At 44.3% G+C, this 16,928-nt stretch overlaps 1 protein-coding gene across 5 annotated transcripts in view; it reads left to right on the forward strand.

Moving 5' to 3' along the window:
• Positions 1 to 254: 254 nt before the first annotated feature.
• Positions 255 to 16,928, forward strand: part of futsch — a 65,941-nt gene continuing 49,267 nt past the window's right edge. The window contains exon 1 of one of the 5 annotated variants that reach the window (XM_036820279.3): positions 255 to 433. The gene's annotated coding sequence lies outside the window, so the exon portion shown is untranslated. Of the gene's footprint in view, positions 434 to 12,692; positions 13,472 to 14,442; positions 14,563 to 15,897; positions 16,147 to 16,928 lie in introns of those variants that run through there. The other 4 variants (XM_065868224.2, XM_036820277.3, XM_036820278.3 and 1 more) reach the window with 4 other exon arrangements.

A 16,928-nucleotide genomic window follows, 5' to 3' on the forward strand; every position in this document is an offset into this window, starting at 1 on the left:
GGGGGTCCAAATTTTAGCCTATGTTCATGTTCAATTTTTCAGTATTTCCAATGGCTTTCAGAAAAAAAAGTGGCCCAATGTTTTTTTTTTATATTTTGACATTTGAAAATAGATTTATGAAGACAAAATGGGACTAACATCGCTCCGACCACTGCTAAAAACAGTTTTTTTTTTTAACGCGGGCAAAGTCGCGAAGAGAAAAAAAGTATATATAAAAGATTAATCTTCATTGCAGGTAAACATAAGTGATACCTTAGAAGAGAATCTTGGACTTCTTTGGTTCCCTGTTCGAAGTTTGGAGCCTCTCGTTTAACTGGTCACTGGGATGGAGCGATTAGGAAGCGGGCGAGGTGGGCGAAATGGTCACAAGAAGCAACCGAATCCTCGCTGGTCGCCGAACAAAGAAAATCCGGTGGTCAAGTGCCGGACAATGGTGAGTGTCAAGTGTTGATATTTAAGCTTCAGAGCAACCAGCCCCTGGGGTTGTCATTCCCCCCAAAAATGCAAGGATATAAAATTTGGTCAACGAAAGTACGAGATACTAGGGGGCGCAGCAGGCAGGCAGGATGGTGCAATGAATATATGGCAACTGCATTGCAGCTAGCCCCTGAGGCGGGGGCGTTCGTGGGTTGGGTGGGGGCGTGGCAGGGCCTAACAAAAGCAACTGTGGCAGCTGCACTCGTCCCACAGTAAATTCAACTCAATTTAGCTCAGTTCTCCGTACTCAGCTGTCGCCTTCCGAGGAAATCCCATACCGCCCTGCGGCTGTTTTTCGTATAGTTGAATGCCTCTTCGTCCTGCGAAATGGCGACAAAAAGTATGCAACACTTGCCGCGCCGTACCGGAAATGGCATTTAAGCGGATTCCGCCAAGTGCTAAGCTCACAGAAAGACCGGGAAGGGCGTTAGGGGTGGGCGAAAGGTATGCCCCGATCTGAATCTGAATAGCCAAAAGTTTTCCACCGAGCACATTTCGAGCACATAGCATCTTGCCACCCATTGAGCCAGCCTCAAAGGAAACGCCTGAATGATATTTGAAGACTCCCGCTGGGATAACAATGTGAAAGCCAAGCGAAAGCAGTGTAATGGACATAAGTAATCGTTGTAAAGTAAATGGTGAAACTAGGCTTTGTACCGGTGGTTACCTCACAATTACAGCCAGCCAAATTGATTCTTCATTTGTATACCCCTGCTGAAGGTAATATGATTTCAGTCAGAAGTTTACAACGCAGTCGGAACAAGCCGTGTCGGATAAACATATTCTATAGTTCTCATAGGAATGATTGGAGAATGAAATCATATTGCTCTGGGGTAAAGCATTATTTTAAGATTTCATATATCACATAGCCGTCATAGGAACTACTGGTATAATTATATACAAGTCCCACGAATATACGGTTCCTGTAATATGTTTCTGTAGTATGGTTTAATTAGCATGATATGGTTTAAGCTGCAAGGGTATATAAACTTCGGCTTGCCGAAGGTAGCTTCCTTTTTGAATTTGTTGAAAATGTTTTGGGAGAGAATATGCTAGCATGAATACTGAGCCTTACCTTTTAAAACAGAACCACTTGAGATCTTTAAAATCTCTCTTTAACAATATAATGGTATACATATTACAACAAACTTTTCTTAATTGTTTTCGTTTGTGTATTTATCAATGAGAAGATGTGTTCCCTTGGGCACACAAGACACACCCCACAATTTGTTGACGGCTGACACGGCGACAAGGACAAGGACATTGGATATTGGACAAGGACATGACGGGTAGCCGCCATCATCATCAGACGGGCATAATTTTAGCCCATTATGCTGCCCGATAAGTTGATGGGCAGCAAATCCGTTTTGAGCTATGACATAATGTCACATGACTGCAGGAAAAGTTTGGGGCAAGCGAAGAAGAAAGAGAGTTGGTACTGAGTTCAACTACTACCCGTATACGGTGGTAGCCTCCTTTGCCGGCATACTCGAAAGCTTTTTTGCTGCACCGCCTCTGAGCTTTTGCGATGGATAGGGATGCTCCTCCCTCTTGCCAGAGGTCCTTCCACTGGCCATGTGCCAGGACAGTACAGACACAGGACGCTCGTTTCCAAGCGCTGGACGAAGAGCTTTGCACCAGGACCAAAAAAAAATCATATGACTGCGAAAGCTTCTCTGAAGAACAGCTGTTGGGTAGGCGGCGCCCCGATGACGCCATCGAACTGAGGGGCAGCCAGGGGCTAAGAGAGTTCAGGGGTTCAGGGGTTCAGGGGTCGAGGGTCCAACACCCCACACCCCACATCCCACATCCCATAACCCACCATCCAACCATCCAACTAGAGAAGCTATTAAAGCGAAATGTCCTGACAGATGTCTAGACAAAGAGTTGAGAGCCACCTGCTGGGGAAAAAAGTTAAGCGGGAAAACGTTGGGGAGTTTGACTCGTTGATTGATCGATTTCCCAGCGGAGTTACATCGGCCCCGCGATGCTTGACCGCCCCTAGATGGATGAAATATAAAATATATAATATATTGTTTCACATCCCAGCACCCTTAACCCGTAACTCATTTGTCGCGATGCCCGTTTGCGTTTGCGTTCGCGTTTTCGCTGCGGTTTCTCTAGAGCACTTGCCAACTTGCTGGTGCGTTGCGAGCCCCCAGCAAATAGAAAAACACATAAACACAAATAAGGATGAATGTTTGTGCATCTGTAGTGTACAGTGTTTACTATGACCAGCTACTACATATATTATATGCCATATAGTGCACGGCATATAGCAGGTATTCACACGGCCAGGAGTGCTTGTACTTTCAATGGGCTCCCAGCTGCATGGCATTTAAAACATTCGCATTCGTATTCGTATTCGCATTTCACCTGCCACCGATGCGGTGTTTGATTTTCCGCTCTGAGCCTGCCACGCCCACGCGAAAAGCGGGCGGATTGACGTGTTCCTGACATCTGTCCGGACATTTCGGAACTTTATACTTAAGAAAAAGCACTTTCAACTGCTGAATTGGTAAGGAGAACTTTCAAATTGTACATAAAAGGAGGATATGATTTAAGTCATTTCTCCAAGAAATTACAAAATATGCTTGTGATAAACTGTTGGGTCTAAAAAAAAATCCCATACCAAAGTTTCCTGGATTACCTAAAGTAACTGTGAAAGTTCTCTTAAGGTAATATTCGTCTTATAGAATATTCGTTGGTTCCTAGACTTCGTTTTCAGTATGTTAAAGAATTAGACCCTATTTAAATGTCCATTTCGGCTGTTGAATTTAAGGGTTCTGCATTGCACGTATTATGATCGTAAGGATTTCATGTGCTTTCTGGAACACCCTTAATTACCACCCTCTCCCTTGCATTTTTGTATTTTATTTTATAGTTAGTTCGTTCGTTCTTATTCTGCCGTTCTGTTTCTGCTTTCTATTTTCTATTTTTTCTATTTTTCTGTTTTTCTGTTTTCTGTGCTGTTGCCGCGGGCTGCGTACATCGTAGAACGGGGCGTAAAGTGGCCAACAAGCCGTTAAACATGCCCAGCCAAGTCCCCCGTCCTTTTGGCCCTGTTCTCCTAAGCTGTAGAACTCAAACTAAAGTTGGCTTTTTGGGGGAGGAGTTGCATTGGCCAGGCTGCCAGTTTACGCCACCCACTTCCCTCCCTCTTCCCTGGAAGAAAGGAGCGAACAATGCCGAAGCCTTGCATACACAATTATGCAACAAGAACAACAGCGTCTAGAGGAAGATGTTGCAGATACATTACTGCCATCTAGTTGGAGGATTTTCAGAAGAAGAAGGTTGCAAAGTTTGGACAGCCCCCCCCCATAGAATGTGGGTGGAATGGGGAGTTACAGTCTGTTTTATGCTACCATAGGTTCTTATGCATAGTATGCAAAAAGCATATCAAATGTATTGTTCTACGTTGATTGAATTTATTAAGCCATCACGTGGCCCAATCAATATAAAGAGGGGTTTAGCAGAGACTTTGAACAGAAGACTTGGGAAAACTGCATGAGTTTTGCACTAATAATTTTAGGCCAAAACTGTCTAAAAGTATGTAACTATATATTTAAGATTCGAAACGCCTATTTTTTTCAGTTTTTAAAGTGTTATTTTGTGTTTTCCTATATCCTACTGTTACTATAATTAGCAATTTACACTTCAGTTAGAAACCGTAAGACTAATAGAATCATTTTAAAGAGGAATTTTTTTACTGCCTACGTTAAGACACCTTTTTTTGATTTAACAATCCCATATGGTTTTTTTTTTGAGGGTTTCACTTTGAGCCTTGAGTTACCCCTGCGGACTTTGGTTTTTTTTGTCAGGTCCCTTTTGTGGCTCAAGTGATTTCCGATCGTCAGGCTAGTTATTTAAGCCATTATCTTGTAGGCGGTTGCCAAAGAGGGCAGTAAAAGTCCTGTAATTTGGCCTACGCCTAACCTCGATTGTACTTCTTGTGTTCCGCCTCTGCTGCATTCGAATTGAAATTAAAATGTTCAATTTCCAATTTAGTTTGATTGTGATTTTGCGGTCGGGTTAATCGATTATGCTGCATCGATCGATCGGCGATTCAATCTGGCAGCTCCTCCATCACTGCAGTCCATCAATCAAGCGCCTTAATTTCACCTGGCTTTCTCCCTGTCTCATTTGCAGACCCCCTTTGAAGAGCTAACCTTCCCCCCTTTGGGGCGACCTTTTATGCAATTTGCGTGGGCAGCATGGTTCATGGTTCCCAAAGGAAGCCGAATGGGCTGTGGCACAGGGTGGTGGCTTAATTAATGCACTTTTGCCCGTTGACATTTCATAATTGATGCCCAGCCCAGCAGCAGACTTACAAAAGTTGCATAAGCGGGTTGAAAGGGCCCTAATATTATGTAATATATCTCAGATACTTTTAAGAAGTGATTTAATGACTTGTCATTCTTCATTCAATCGAAGAGGGGCCACGAAAATTGCCAGATATTTAAAATCACTTAAGAGTAGCCAGTTTTTATAGTTACGTATGAATGTATGAATCAGATCAGATATATCAGACTAAATTTAGCCATAAAATTAAAGATTGGAAAATACCTTCATTAGTACATGCCTATACAGAGAGAATTATTCAAGTACGTTGTTCTTGAATTGAGAACATTCATTCTTAAAAACCGTATAAGTTCATTTTGGTATCAATGTTCTCAATATTAGAACGAAATGGTGAGACGACAAAAAGTTAAATTGAGTTTATTTATCAACTTTTTGATAAGTATACAATTCTGACTGGTCTAATTTGTTGAGATGTACAATGTAAATACCGCCAATTCAACTTCATTCCATCAAACAAAAATATCTTCAACTTAAAAAATGCCGAGCTATTTTTAAAAACATTTATAACTCAGATGAAAACGTCATAATTTACTTTGTGTATAAGTTTCAGAGGCTAGATCATATGAAACGTCGAGATTTGAACAACCTGGACTGCTACGGCTTGCATGTGCAATCGATTAGGGCAATTGTTCCGATTCGATTGGATTAGATCCGATCGAGATGTCCTGCACTTGGCTGACGTCGCTTGTTATTGGGCTCGTTCGTTAGCGTTTTATGGCTTATTTATTTATGGTTCTCCCAATAAATATTGAGGACACTCGCAGACACGCACTCACTTACACTCACGCCCTCTCCTTCTGGTTGTTGGCCAACTGATGACCCACTCTCGATGTGTGTGAGTGTGTGTGTGCCGCACTGCATAAATCCTTTTGGGCCATCCCCATCGGGCTCCTTCTTCTTTTGACCGGGCTCTAATGTGCGTCCTCGTTTGGCCTGCCATCCTGCCAGCCTGCCAACCAGTCAGCTGCCCCCCGTGGGGTGCCTCGTTTAATTGGCCAACCGACTGCCGAGGGGCAAGGGGATTGGGGCAGGACATGAAGGACATGTTAGCCATTTGGCAACTGACAAATGCCGCACGAAAATGCCGCCACTGGCGGACTTTATTGAATTTGCTCTTTTGGCCCGGCGACTTTTTCCAAACTGCAGTTGTAACAATTGTACAATTGTACAATTGTAGCTGCAACAGCGATTGCGATTGCGACACAATGGCGGATGCGACGCGGCTCCTGCGGTTATCATCCTGACTAGAGCCAAGACGCCGCCCCCGCATCCTCCATCCTCCAATCCCTAAAACCCCATCCTCCACCCCTCATTTCCATGTGAATGGTTCGTGGGCAGAGCAGAAATCAAAAACATTGCAAATCAAGAGGTCAGCAGATTGAGGAAGAGCGGGGTGCCATGAACAAGAAAACGGGTGGGTGATTGCGACCTCAAGGGGGAAGTGTGACCTCACCAAAATCTTAAAGGAGGAATACAGTGGGGTAGGCCGAAACACTTCCTATTTCCCCCTTTCACCTACACTGAGAGGAATGGGCAGGCATTCGAACTAAAGGTTAACATCTTAAGCATATCGCACACTTTTAAATACCATCATATGAGGGTTTCAAAGAATTAGAAAGATATGTTAATCACAAATTGCATTATTGAAATGCTGGAATTGTAAAGTTATACAAAATTCATAAAGGCAACCAAAATAATGTCAAAAGATACCAAAAAAGAAATTTTCTTCAGTTGTCATATTTGTTTGGGCTTTAAACATTTTTATCGTTTAACATGCGGTTAGAGGGTTAGAGGTAAGAGGTTTACATGGTTAGAGTGTTATTTATGATTTAAACTCGTAAACAAATGTAAGAACAAATTTAACTATTAACCAGCTTGTAAATTTTTCTCGGTGCATCGAGACGGCTGCTGACATTTCGCTTCGCTTGAACAGTTGCCATTGCTAAGTGCCGCCTCGGGCGGGCAGCCGTCCCCCAACCCCCCTTTTCGGGATCCCCTTTTCTGAGCCCCCCCCCCTCCCCTTTTAGCCGGTACTTTCTCCGTTTTGGCCTAATAGATGTGTACAGCGTTGTCGGCGGCATTTCAATTTAACTTGCCACGTGTCAAAGCCGCTCGCAATCCAAAGTGACACTCAAAAAAAAGGGGATCGGGTTGGGGTTTGGGGGTTGATGGCAGGGGGATTTGGGGGGATAACGAAAGGTACAAAATGTTATCCATAAGTGCAGGAAAGTGTGATGGTGTGGGGTGTGGGGTGTGCGGTGTGTGTGTGCTGCCTTCTACTTTATGGTTGCTGTGGCTGCCGCATCGATTTACGCCAAAAACTTGCGCCACAATGAGCCCCTGCAGTGCTCCCTCGGCCAAGAAAGAAAGGAAAGGCAACAAAAGACGGCTCAAATAAAACGCAAGCAACGCCCAGCAGGTGGCGCCTTAATAGCCAGAAAACACCTTTTGGCCTTAATGCCAGCTGACGCGGTCCCTCCGAACGGGAAACTTAATTAAGGTGACCGGCCTTTAGGTATTTTCGGAATAAGCTCCTCTGATTTAAAAGTAACCACCGGTTCTATAATTAAACGATTGTTTAATTATTTATTTATATTTCTTTTTATTCTACATCATCAAATGTTTTTTATTCTCAGAAAATTTGGTAATTTCTTTTTACCCCAGAGGCCTTAACTTTTGGAAGTGCCAACAAAGTAGCCTTTAATATTTAATGGCAGCATTAAACATTCAGCCATCACAACATTTTGAGAATTTTGATCTCCGAAGCATTTCTTCTTCCCAAATAGTTTCATGAATTTTATGTTTGGTACATTGGCCAAAGCGAGTGTTTCGTTCTTACTTAATTGCCAACAAGCTTAATCGTTAAATTTTAATAATGTAAATGTCGCCCCAAATCGCCAACCACTCCCCTCCTCCAACTTTTTAACTTTTCGGGGTGCGTGCGTTGGCCTAAAAACAGAAAAAAAGCAGCTGAAAAGCAAAAAGGCAGCCAACAGCTGGCTCTTTGACCTTGAAATTCGTAACTTGATATAACGCAAAATGCCCCAAAAAGTATGCGATGGTTTTTTGTTGTTCTTTGCTTAGGCTACGACGCCATTTCGGGCCAAAAATTTAAGAGGATGGGGGATGCCGGGGGAATTTTGTATAATAAAACGCAATTGTAGCAAGTGCGTGAGGGGTGGGTGGTTTGTTTTGGAAGCCGCCCGAAAGGAAATGAAATATTAATAACAATGAAAGCAACAAGAGCAGAGGAAATCAAGATACCACAAGGCCCATCCCCACGCCCTCAAGACTTGCCATAAAAATAACTGAAAGCGGATATATCGCTGGTGGTGGTGGTGGTGGTGGTTAGTATTACTTACTGGGCCAGGGAACCTGGAACCGGGAACCGATGAGGAACAGGGGTACGCGGGGGAAGCCCACTTGGCTTCGACCTTGAGCACTTGGACTGCGGTCGTAATTGGCCCCTTAAATAGTCGCCGGCATGGAGTGTCCCGAGGATAATTAGTGACTGGACGTATGTATTTAAAGACAAAGACACTTGCCGAGCCCCACACACACGGTAAAAACGATTCCGATGGGAGGTGGTATGATTAATGAGGTCCAGTGACACTACTTTTTATGATTAAGAAGACCTAACGTATCGCTTCAAACCATTTATTATTCTTTCACTATCTACTGATACCTTTCAAAAAGGAAACGATTTGGTTTATTTCTAAAAACTGTTTGTAGTATTTAGAAGGAAAACTCATAAGGATCAACTAGATATTTGCATTATCAAATATAATTTTTGCTATGTTTATAATAAATAATGTACATTTGGCATTAAGGAATGTTATTTCTTGCACAATTTCAATTGAAATGATCATCATATCATAACAATCTTTGCTGCAGTGAAGTGAAGCCTGTTTTTGTTATTAGAGATACATAAAATTTGTATAGCATTTTTTTTGCTGTGTAGCTGGCGACGCTTGTTTTCAAGCACCAGACAAGTGGGTCACAATATTTATTCCCCAAAAGCTGTCTGACTGCTGCTAAATGCATCGAAGTTGTGCCAAGGATTGGGGGCATGGTGGGGTGGCAGAAGTTGGACTGCGGCAACTTCAGCGCTTTAATCTGGGGAATTAGTGGTGGCGCACAGCTCCTCCAGGGACACTCGGGGCTGCATCTTCTCAGTTCTGAGTCCTTAATTAATAATACGTCCGGGCAGGGAGGAGCACGAGGAGGAAGGCTCCAAGAGCCACGAGGCAGCTTGAACTTCTCGGGCTTCCTGTTCCTGCAACACCGCGAACGGACATCAGATGACAGCGGACAGCGACGCATGCCACTTGCAACTTCCGTTTCCGGCCGGCGGCGTCAGCGAATACCACCTGCAAAAATGGTAAAGTGCAGGGAGCAAAACGAAAAAAATCGATGCGAAAACGATCCGAAAGTGCCATAGACTTTGGTTACGGCGCTACGGTTCCATGTCCGTCGGGGTCCTGACATTTTCGGGCCTGTTGGCTGTTGAAATTTATTAGGATTACGCCGCAAAACAGGCCCGAAAACAAGCAAGGACATGGCAAACAGTAACCAACTGCCAAGAAAACAAGTGATACAAGGCACAAAGCGAAACGAACCCAACCGTACTAAACCAAACCGAACCAAAAAAAACCCCACCAAAAGTCAGGTGACTCCCGCGGGAGGGGTGGAAATTAATCCAATACTCGTTCATTAACCCTAGAATGTCAATGGTTGCGAAGTTGTTACTTTCAGTTAACCAAAGCTCGGATTTAATTGTTTTGTTTAGGGGGTGTTGAAGCTATGCTATACAGGTGTGTTTTGGTGTGTTTCATTCGACTGTGGGTTTTTTGGGAAGTCGGATCCTAAACTAATGAACAAAAAGTTTTTGTTCCTAATGAATTAGTAGTTATTTCGATGTCAGGATCATTTTTACCATTGCATAATGTTAAATTGTATTTTTCGTTTTCTCTCTTTTTCGAAGATTCTCAGAAATAACCAAAGCGAATTTCATTAAAACTTGAATCTTTTCTTATTAATTTGTATGTCAGTGTGTCTTAAGAAGCATTTGCACACCATATTTTCAAAGGTAACCTTTCGAAACTTGGGTGTGAAAGGAAACAACTTTTCTGGGGTTAAATGCTGGCGCTGCATTTCCAATTCCTTAGCCCATTTGGCTTACCGTCTTCGTTCGCTTTCCCTGGACTCCTCCTTGAAGTCATTTCTTATAATTAATAAAACGCAATTTATTGCGCCGCCAAATGCCAAACGGAAATGAGCAGCGTGGGGAGAGGTGTTTCTTCTTGAGTGCTGTTATAATTAAAAAGCCCCAGAAATTTAATAAATTTATAATGAGCGTAATTAGCGGAGGAAGCGGTGTTGAAGAGAAGGCAATCCGAGCGGCGGTAAAATAAATGTGGCAATAAAATCAATTGCGTCATACCGCCACAGGGATATTCATTCAAAATGTTGTTTCCTTTTTTTCGTAATATTTTTTAATATACATATATATAGCTGTTGTAAAAAAAGAAAGCGAATGGACTGAGTTTAGCGGTCGGTGGTTGTAAGTGAGCTGCGCACGCGATGCACCTGCAGCTGTCTCTTTCCCACGTGGGGTCCTCAGCTAAGTATCCCTAAGTTTGTTTTTCCCCTTGTATTTATTACATTTCAATATTTTTGGCATGCTTCCGTATTTCGTCGCAGTCGGAGCTCCCCGCTCCGCACTCTTGGCTTCTTGTATCGTGTCGCTAACTTTTTAAAAGCGACAGCAGACTAAAAGCAGTGGGACAATGTATGGGCTTACACAAGGAGAAAAAGGTGTGAGTATCGATTAAAGATATCACGATTGATTTATAGACTTTTCAGAACGATTTATTTCCACCAACAAGGGTCAATAATGTATTGTATACTTTCATATCATCAAGATATCATGATATTATGATCATTTTTGTCTAAAACATTAATCAAGGATATTATCAGGTTTAGGATTATAAATTAAAAGCAGTGGGACAATGTATAGGCCTACACACGGAGGAACAGGGGTGAATATCGATTTATGATTTCCTGATTGATTTATAGACTTTTTAGAGCGATATCCTGATTGATGTAGACCATTACCAAGTCTCAGAAAGGAAATCATTTTCCGTTATGGGATTATATATTCGGAATACTAAAATATATTGATAGGATTTATCTCTATCTTATTTCTATGGTCTTTATATAATTAGAATAAACCCCACAGTGCGTATGCTTAATTATTTTTTGCACATTACGTATACGTTATTGCTTGCAGTGTTTTGGGGGGCCTGTAGAGGGGGCCTTTCCCAAGACCTGCAACCGGCGCCGTCGAGTATGCAACGCCGTTTCGTGTTAAGTTATAATTAAATGAAATCCAGCGCGGAATTCAAATTCAAATTTCGAATTTCGGCTGGCTGTTGTTTTTGTTTTGGTTTCTTTTTATCTCCTTTCGCCCTATGGCACTGGAAATGTGGGACTTTAGTTGGATTAAACTGGGCGTGGTTCCCCCGGTGGCAAGTTGCTTCACTTTGCTTCCCTCCACTCCACTCCACTCCATCCCACTCCCGATTCCACAGCACTTTTCTTCCTGTCGCGGTTGTTACGTGTCTGCCTTGTTTTTTGAAGGCTTTGAAGGGGTCTAGAGAGCGTGGGGTCGAGAGCCGGGGCTTTCGTCTCGAGCAATAGACGGGCCGAAATTTAAAGAAATTCGCTGGAAAAGTTTTCGCCACTTTGCCAACTTGGCTCCAAAGCGACCGCAGCCAAAACAGAATTGCCTCGTTAAGCGGGGATTCAGTTCCACATATAGAACATGTGTATCAAAATGCCACGGAAACTAATCAATATTTTAAAAAGGGTTTTACGCTGGTTAAATGTGGCTGTTTGCATTGCAATGTAGGGTTTGTGTGTTAAGTGATACGCGTATTTAGTCTAGGGATCAATGGACTTTTATAGAACTTGGTAACTTTTTTGTTAGTTGTGAATTAAGTGAAGAAAGATGACTATAATTGCAGTTCAGTTAGGTACTGTTCCCATAGCTGGCCAAGTTCTAGGCTTCTTAGGATATGGTTTTACTAGGCTTCTTAGGATATGGTTTTACTAAAAAAACGAACTTGTCATGTTGACTCGTGTTTGTCTAGAGGGAGAAGTTGGATGTGTGTAGTAATTTATATTTTCATTTCCGCAAACTTATCCATAGCCAATCTATATCCGGCCGCATTTGCATTCCTCGCATTTCCCGACGGCATCAGACGCTTTATGCTTGGTTTTAGCGACCGGCGGCGTCTGAGTCTTGACACCACACCTCCCCATGCGATGCCCCCGATGTTCCACACATGCCCCGAAATCCCCGTTTTACCCAATTCTGTTGCAAACCTAACCAAATTCCCCCTTCCCTTGGCTGTCGTCGCTTTGGCTGGCAGCAATCAGCTGTTCGGCTCCGCTTCGCCAGCTGTCGGCTGCGGTGGCGCCACTGCGCCTGCGCTCCTGGAAGTCCGGCGGCTCTGTCACATGTTTTTCGAACATGCTCGAACACGAACGGACGCGAACGAACACGAACGGACACGAATGCCGCTTCCAGTGTGCCAAAAAAGAGCAAAAGCAAGAGGAAGACGCAGCCGAAAACGAGCCGATTGCTCAGTGTGTTAGTGTGTTTTCCGTGGAAGAAGAGGTGGTTCTTGGTGGGTGGTGAGGGGTGTGTGGAGGGGGGGTTAGGACTGCTAACGGTAACGGGCGCCTAGCGGTAACGGTAACGGGAATGACAAGCGCAAGAGCAGAGAAGCCAGAAGCCAGCGTCGCCTCGTCGGAGATTCAGAAACAGAATCAGAAACAGAAACAGAGTCAAGACAAGACCCAGAGTCCATAGCGAACAGCAGTTCGATAGGAGAGTTGCGATAAACTCAAGTTGCGATTAAATCGAAGCGGAAAAGCCACGAAAATTTACAGCACTGCACTGCACTGCAAATGCGGAATGCGGAATGCCCACTAGATAAACGCTAAATTTCAAAATTCAAATTCTAAATGCTAAGTGCCAGCGCCCGAACCAGCGGCAATCAATCAATTAGGCCCAAAGGGCTGGTGCGCCCCAGTAGCAACAAATACGGCCGGAGAGAGCAGCCGGATACCAATCGACAGCAGAGACAGAAGTTGTGACAGAGAGAAAAACAGAGACCCAGTAGCAGAGACATTGAGAGAAAGAGCGAGAGCATTGTTGGCAGTGACAGCAGTTAAAAATCAATATCCGTCTAAAGTTTATTTCGGTTTCGGTACGGACAACTCAGAAACTTCAAGTTTCTCTAATCGAAATTCCCCTAGAAATTAATAGGCCAAAATTATCCTACGTAGCTTAACTCGATAAAAACTAAAATCCATGCTTTTTGTCAATCGCGTCCGCTTTGTGCTACAAATTTAACATATAAACGTTTTTTGCGAGTGTAATCGTGTGTCCATTTTATGCTAAACTTGAACATAGAGTTTAAAGAAGTAACCAAAGTTTAAGAACAACTTGCTCCATCCAATGCCATGTGTGTTTTAATAACGTTAGAACGGCTCCGGTCCAAATAATTAGTGACAAATAACCAGTGCAATCAGCCAAGTAAATCCAAGTTTGACCAAAAAGGTGAGTAGTGCTCTCGATGAAAAGTGATGAATGAGTGTGTCGTAGGTCAGGGCACTTTGGTGCTTCATGATCAGATGGACGGCTGCCTGGGGGCGGGGATTAGGCCTTGCATGTTGCATCTGCATCTGCATCTGCATCGGAATCTCCGTTGCCATCTCCATCTGCATCCCAGACCGTGGATTTGCCGCACAGCAGGAGCCAACGCCACCAAGCTGTTCGAAATCCAACGCTTGGCTGCCTCTGCGCTCAGCTGAGCGTTACACAAGCACACACAAGCGCAGTCCGCATCAAGAGTCAGCTGTTCGTATACACGATTCTGTGTCCCCCCCCCATCTACCACCCACCCACCTTCCATCCTCCAAGTTCTCGGGGACCCGACAGCCCAGCCGGCAAACCGACATTCGCGACGAAGGCTAAATCGATATCCCACTCTGCCGCTGGCAGCTGTTCGCAGCTAGTTTGGCTGGAAAATCAGATGGTTGGTCTAGGAGGCCTACCCGGTCGCTTCCAGCCATCTTTGCCAGGCCAAAACGGATCATTGAAAGATATAATAGGGTGCCTTCTTCTATTCACCACTTGTATTAAGCTCTAATACATTAAGAATCCAATGTATTTGTATTTCCCGAAACCGAAAATTAAGGGAAGATGGTCTCCTATATTTCTTTTCACAATGATACTGATTCAAAGTTTTATTTTTTAAGTTTAAAGAAGCTAATTTATGTGTACTTTTTTTGGTTTAATATGTATACCTTATAATTTCTTTATATGATCCATGATTTGGTATCCTTAGGCATTAGACGGTATTACCCCTAAGTGATCCTCACTTTCATCTTCCCGGACCGGACTGGAAATTGCGTAATTTCATTAGCGTTAAGCCGACTTCCAGGCGTGCGCCGCTTTCCCGCCGCTCCCAATCGGCGAGCCATTCAGTCTGGGTTGCTATTCCGATTTCCGATTCCTATTTCGATTCCGAATCCGAATCCGCCGCCCCGGTCTTTGTCACATTCAGTCGCTGTTCTCCGAGTGTCTTGTGCAGTTGATTAGCCGCTAAAAGCCGGCGCCAACAGCTGACCACGTGTGAGGAGACCAGAGTAAGTGCGTCCGGGCAGGATCCTTCTGCGCGCGGCGATGTGGGGGGGGAGGTCAGCTCTTAAAGTTGCGAAAAATCGACAATGACTGACGAAATGGGGAGAGTAGGAGCCGGGTAGGGGGGGGGCAGGGCCATAACGCGATGCCGGTGCCATAAAGTGCCGGTACGGAGAAACGAAGCGAGCCCCATAACCGCTAACTGGAAGCGGCGAGCCAGCGAATCCGAATCCGAGTTCCCAGTCCCGAGTCCGAGTCCGGCGAATTGCCGAGTCATCCTTTGGACGCGACGAACCCACAAGCCGGCCCCCAACGAAGGGCACCCAAGTTGCGAATACCCTTGCAGAACAAGGAATTTTGTTAAATACATAGTTGTCGGTGCTTACAGAAGGTGATTAAAACTGAAGTAGAATTAAGAAATAACAAAGGAGTCTCATAGAAAGCATCAATAAATTCTACTCTAACGGTCCAAAGATCTTTCTTCCGAAAAACGGTTACTGCACACCTTTAGACACATTTTTGGGTGATTTTTGTGCATTTCCCCTGAAGAAGGTAGATTTTCCAAGGTATTTTGTTGCTTCTTATATCATAAATATAAGCTTGAGCTTTAGGAAGGTATAAAAACAACCGTATAAATATAGGATTCCTTGGAGTGTCATACTCCAATAGCTCAAAATAAAGTGACTAATTGATACATTTCAATTAAAAAGGCACTAAAATGTTCAATCAAAATGTTATTAATTTTGAGACTTAAATTTTTTTGGCTTGTTGATTGAAGTTAGTACTAGGTTTTAGGAAAAAAAAAATAAAAAATCAATCATGTTTTTTTTTTAATGAAAATGTAGAGCATATGGAAAACAAAGAAAAGCGTTTTTTTCAATTGTTATTTTAATTCAATGTCATTTAAATATTTGGAAAATTATCATTATTTGATTCATTATTTGTTTGTCCTGGGGCTAAATAAAGGAATACTGTATGTGTCGGCAGAGATAGGTTCTAGAGATAGAATTCAGATAGAACACCCCTGAAAGACGCCCGTTTGGTAAGGGTATTTGAGCAGGCACACGGCCAAAGGACTCTAGACGAGCCCACAGCTGAGCGGGAAAAGGAGAGGGAGAGAGACGGCGCTACTGGGGGCGACAGAGAGCGAGCGAGCGAGCCTGCGCCCAGCTGGAAGTTCCAACCACGGCGGCAAGCGCAACTGGAGTTGCCGACAACTGCACAGCCGACAGCGAAAAACCGACAACCGACAACCGAGAACCGAGTGGCTTTGGCGTCGCTGCCCCACTGGCTTCTTCGCTTTTCGCCCTGCCTTTCGCTTCGTGGTGCGCGATGGCTCGATTGAAGAATCAGTCGTCGTCGAGCTTTCAAACCGTTTGCAGCGAGCGCCAGAGCAGCACCGCCAGGGATTCCTGTCCAGTCCAGTCGAGCCAGAAACTCCACTCCACTCCAGCCACAGCAAAGGAAAAGCAGGCAGCCGCAGCAGCAGCAGCAGCAGCAGAAGCAGCAGCAGCAGCAGCAAAGCAAAGCAAAAGCAGCGAGCAGAAAGCAGAGAGAGAGGGACAGAGACAGAGGGGAGAAGAGCCAAAGTAAATTGGCCAGAAAGAAGTTCTTTCTTTCGCCTAATTCTATTTTTTTTCGGTGTGTGAATGGTATGGTAGTGTTCTCGTGCCCCATTGATTGGGAACCTTAGTATTTTTTTTCCAAGTGCCCCTTTTTTTCTGTGGCTTCTTGCGGTGGTGATGCGGTGATATCATATAACCCACAGCACGTGCTGAGTGGGTTACCCACTTGATTCCGCCGGCTTCCACTTCCTTGCCACTGCGGCCGGAGTTGCATCGATTATTCCGGTCCCGGCTCTGTCCAAAGCAGCGTGATGATCAAAGGAACGGAAAGGAACTGCTCCCGAAATAGCCGTCTCATCCATCATTTGTTTCCGCACTCAGCCGCCGGGCACCGGGAATCGAGGACGAACCTCACCCTACATACATGTGTGTGAAATGCCGGCAACTCCAAGAACAAGAGCTCCACGAAAAAAAAGAAAAAAAAAATTGAAAAATAACCGAAGAGTATCCGATGAATCATCAGCAGGCCGTGGATACGGCACTTCGTGCAACTCCGGCGCAGTGGAGCGCATCGCTTTTGGTTACGGGCACGCGACCAAACTGCAGTTTCTAGGGGGAGTCGAGTTTTCCAGGGGGGAGGAGCTGAAGGATTACGGCAGCAGGGCGACACCAGAAAGGAGTTCGTGCTGGCTGCTTTTTATAGTTTTACAGTTGCGCCCCTGCAGCCTGAAACGGCCAAAATAGAAAAGGGGGTGAATGTGAATCCGGCCCGGCGGACGACCGACCACGGGGTGGTCTGATGACGT

The sequence above is a fragment of the Drosophila suzukii genome, chromosome X (assembly GCF_043229965.1).
Source record: "Drosophila suzukii chromosome X, CBGP_Dsuzu_IsoJpt1.0, whole genome shotgun sequence".
Classification (NCBI taxonomy): domain Eukaryota; kingdom Metazoa; phylum Arthropoda; class Insecta; order Diptera; family Drosophilidae; genus Drosophila; species Drosophila suzukii.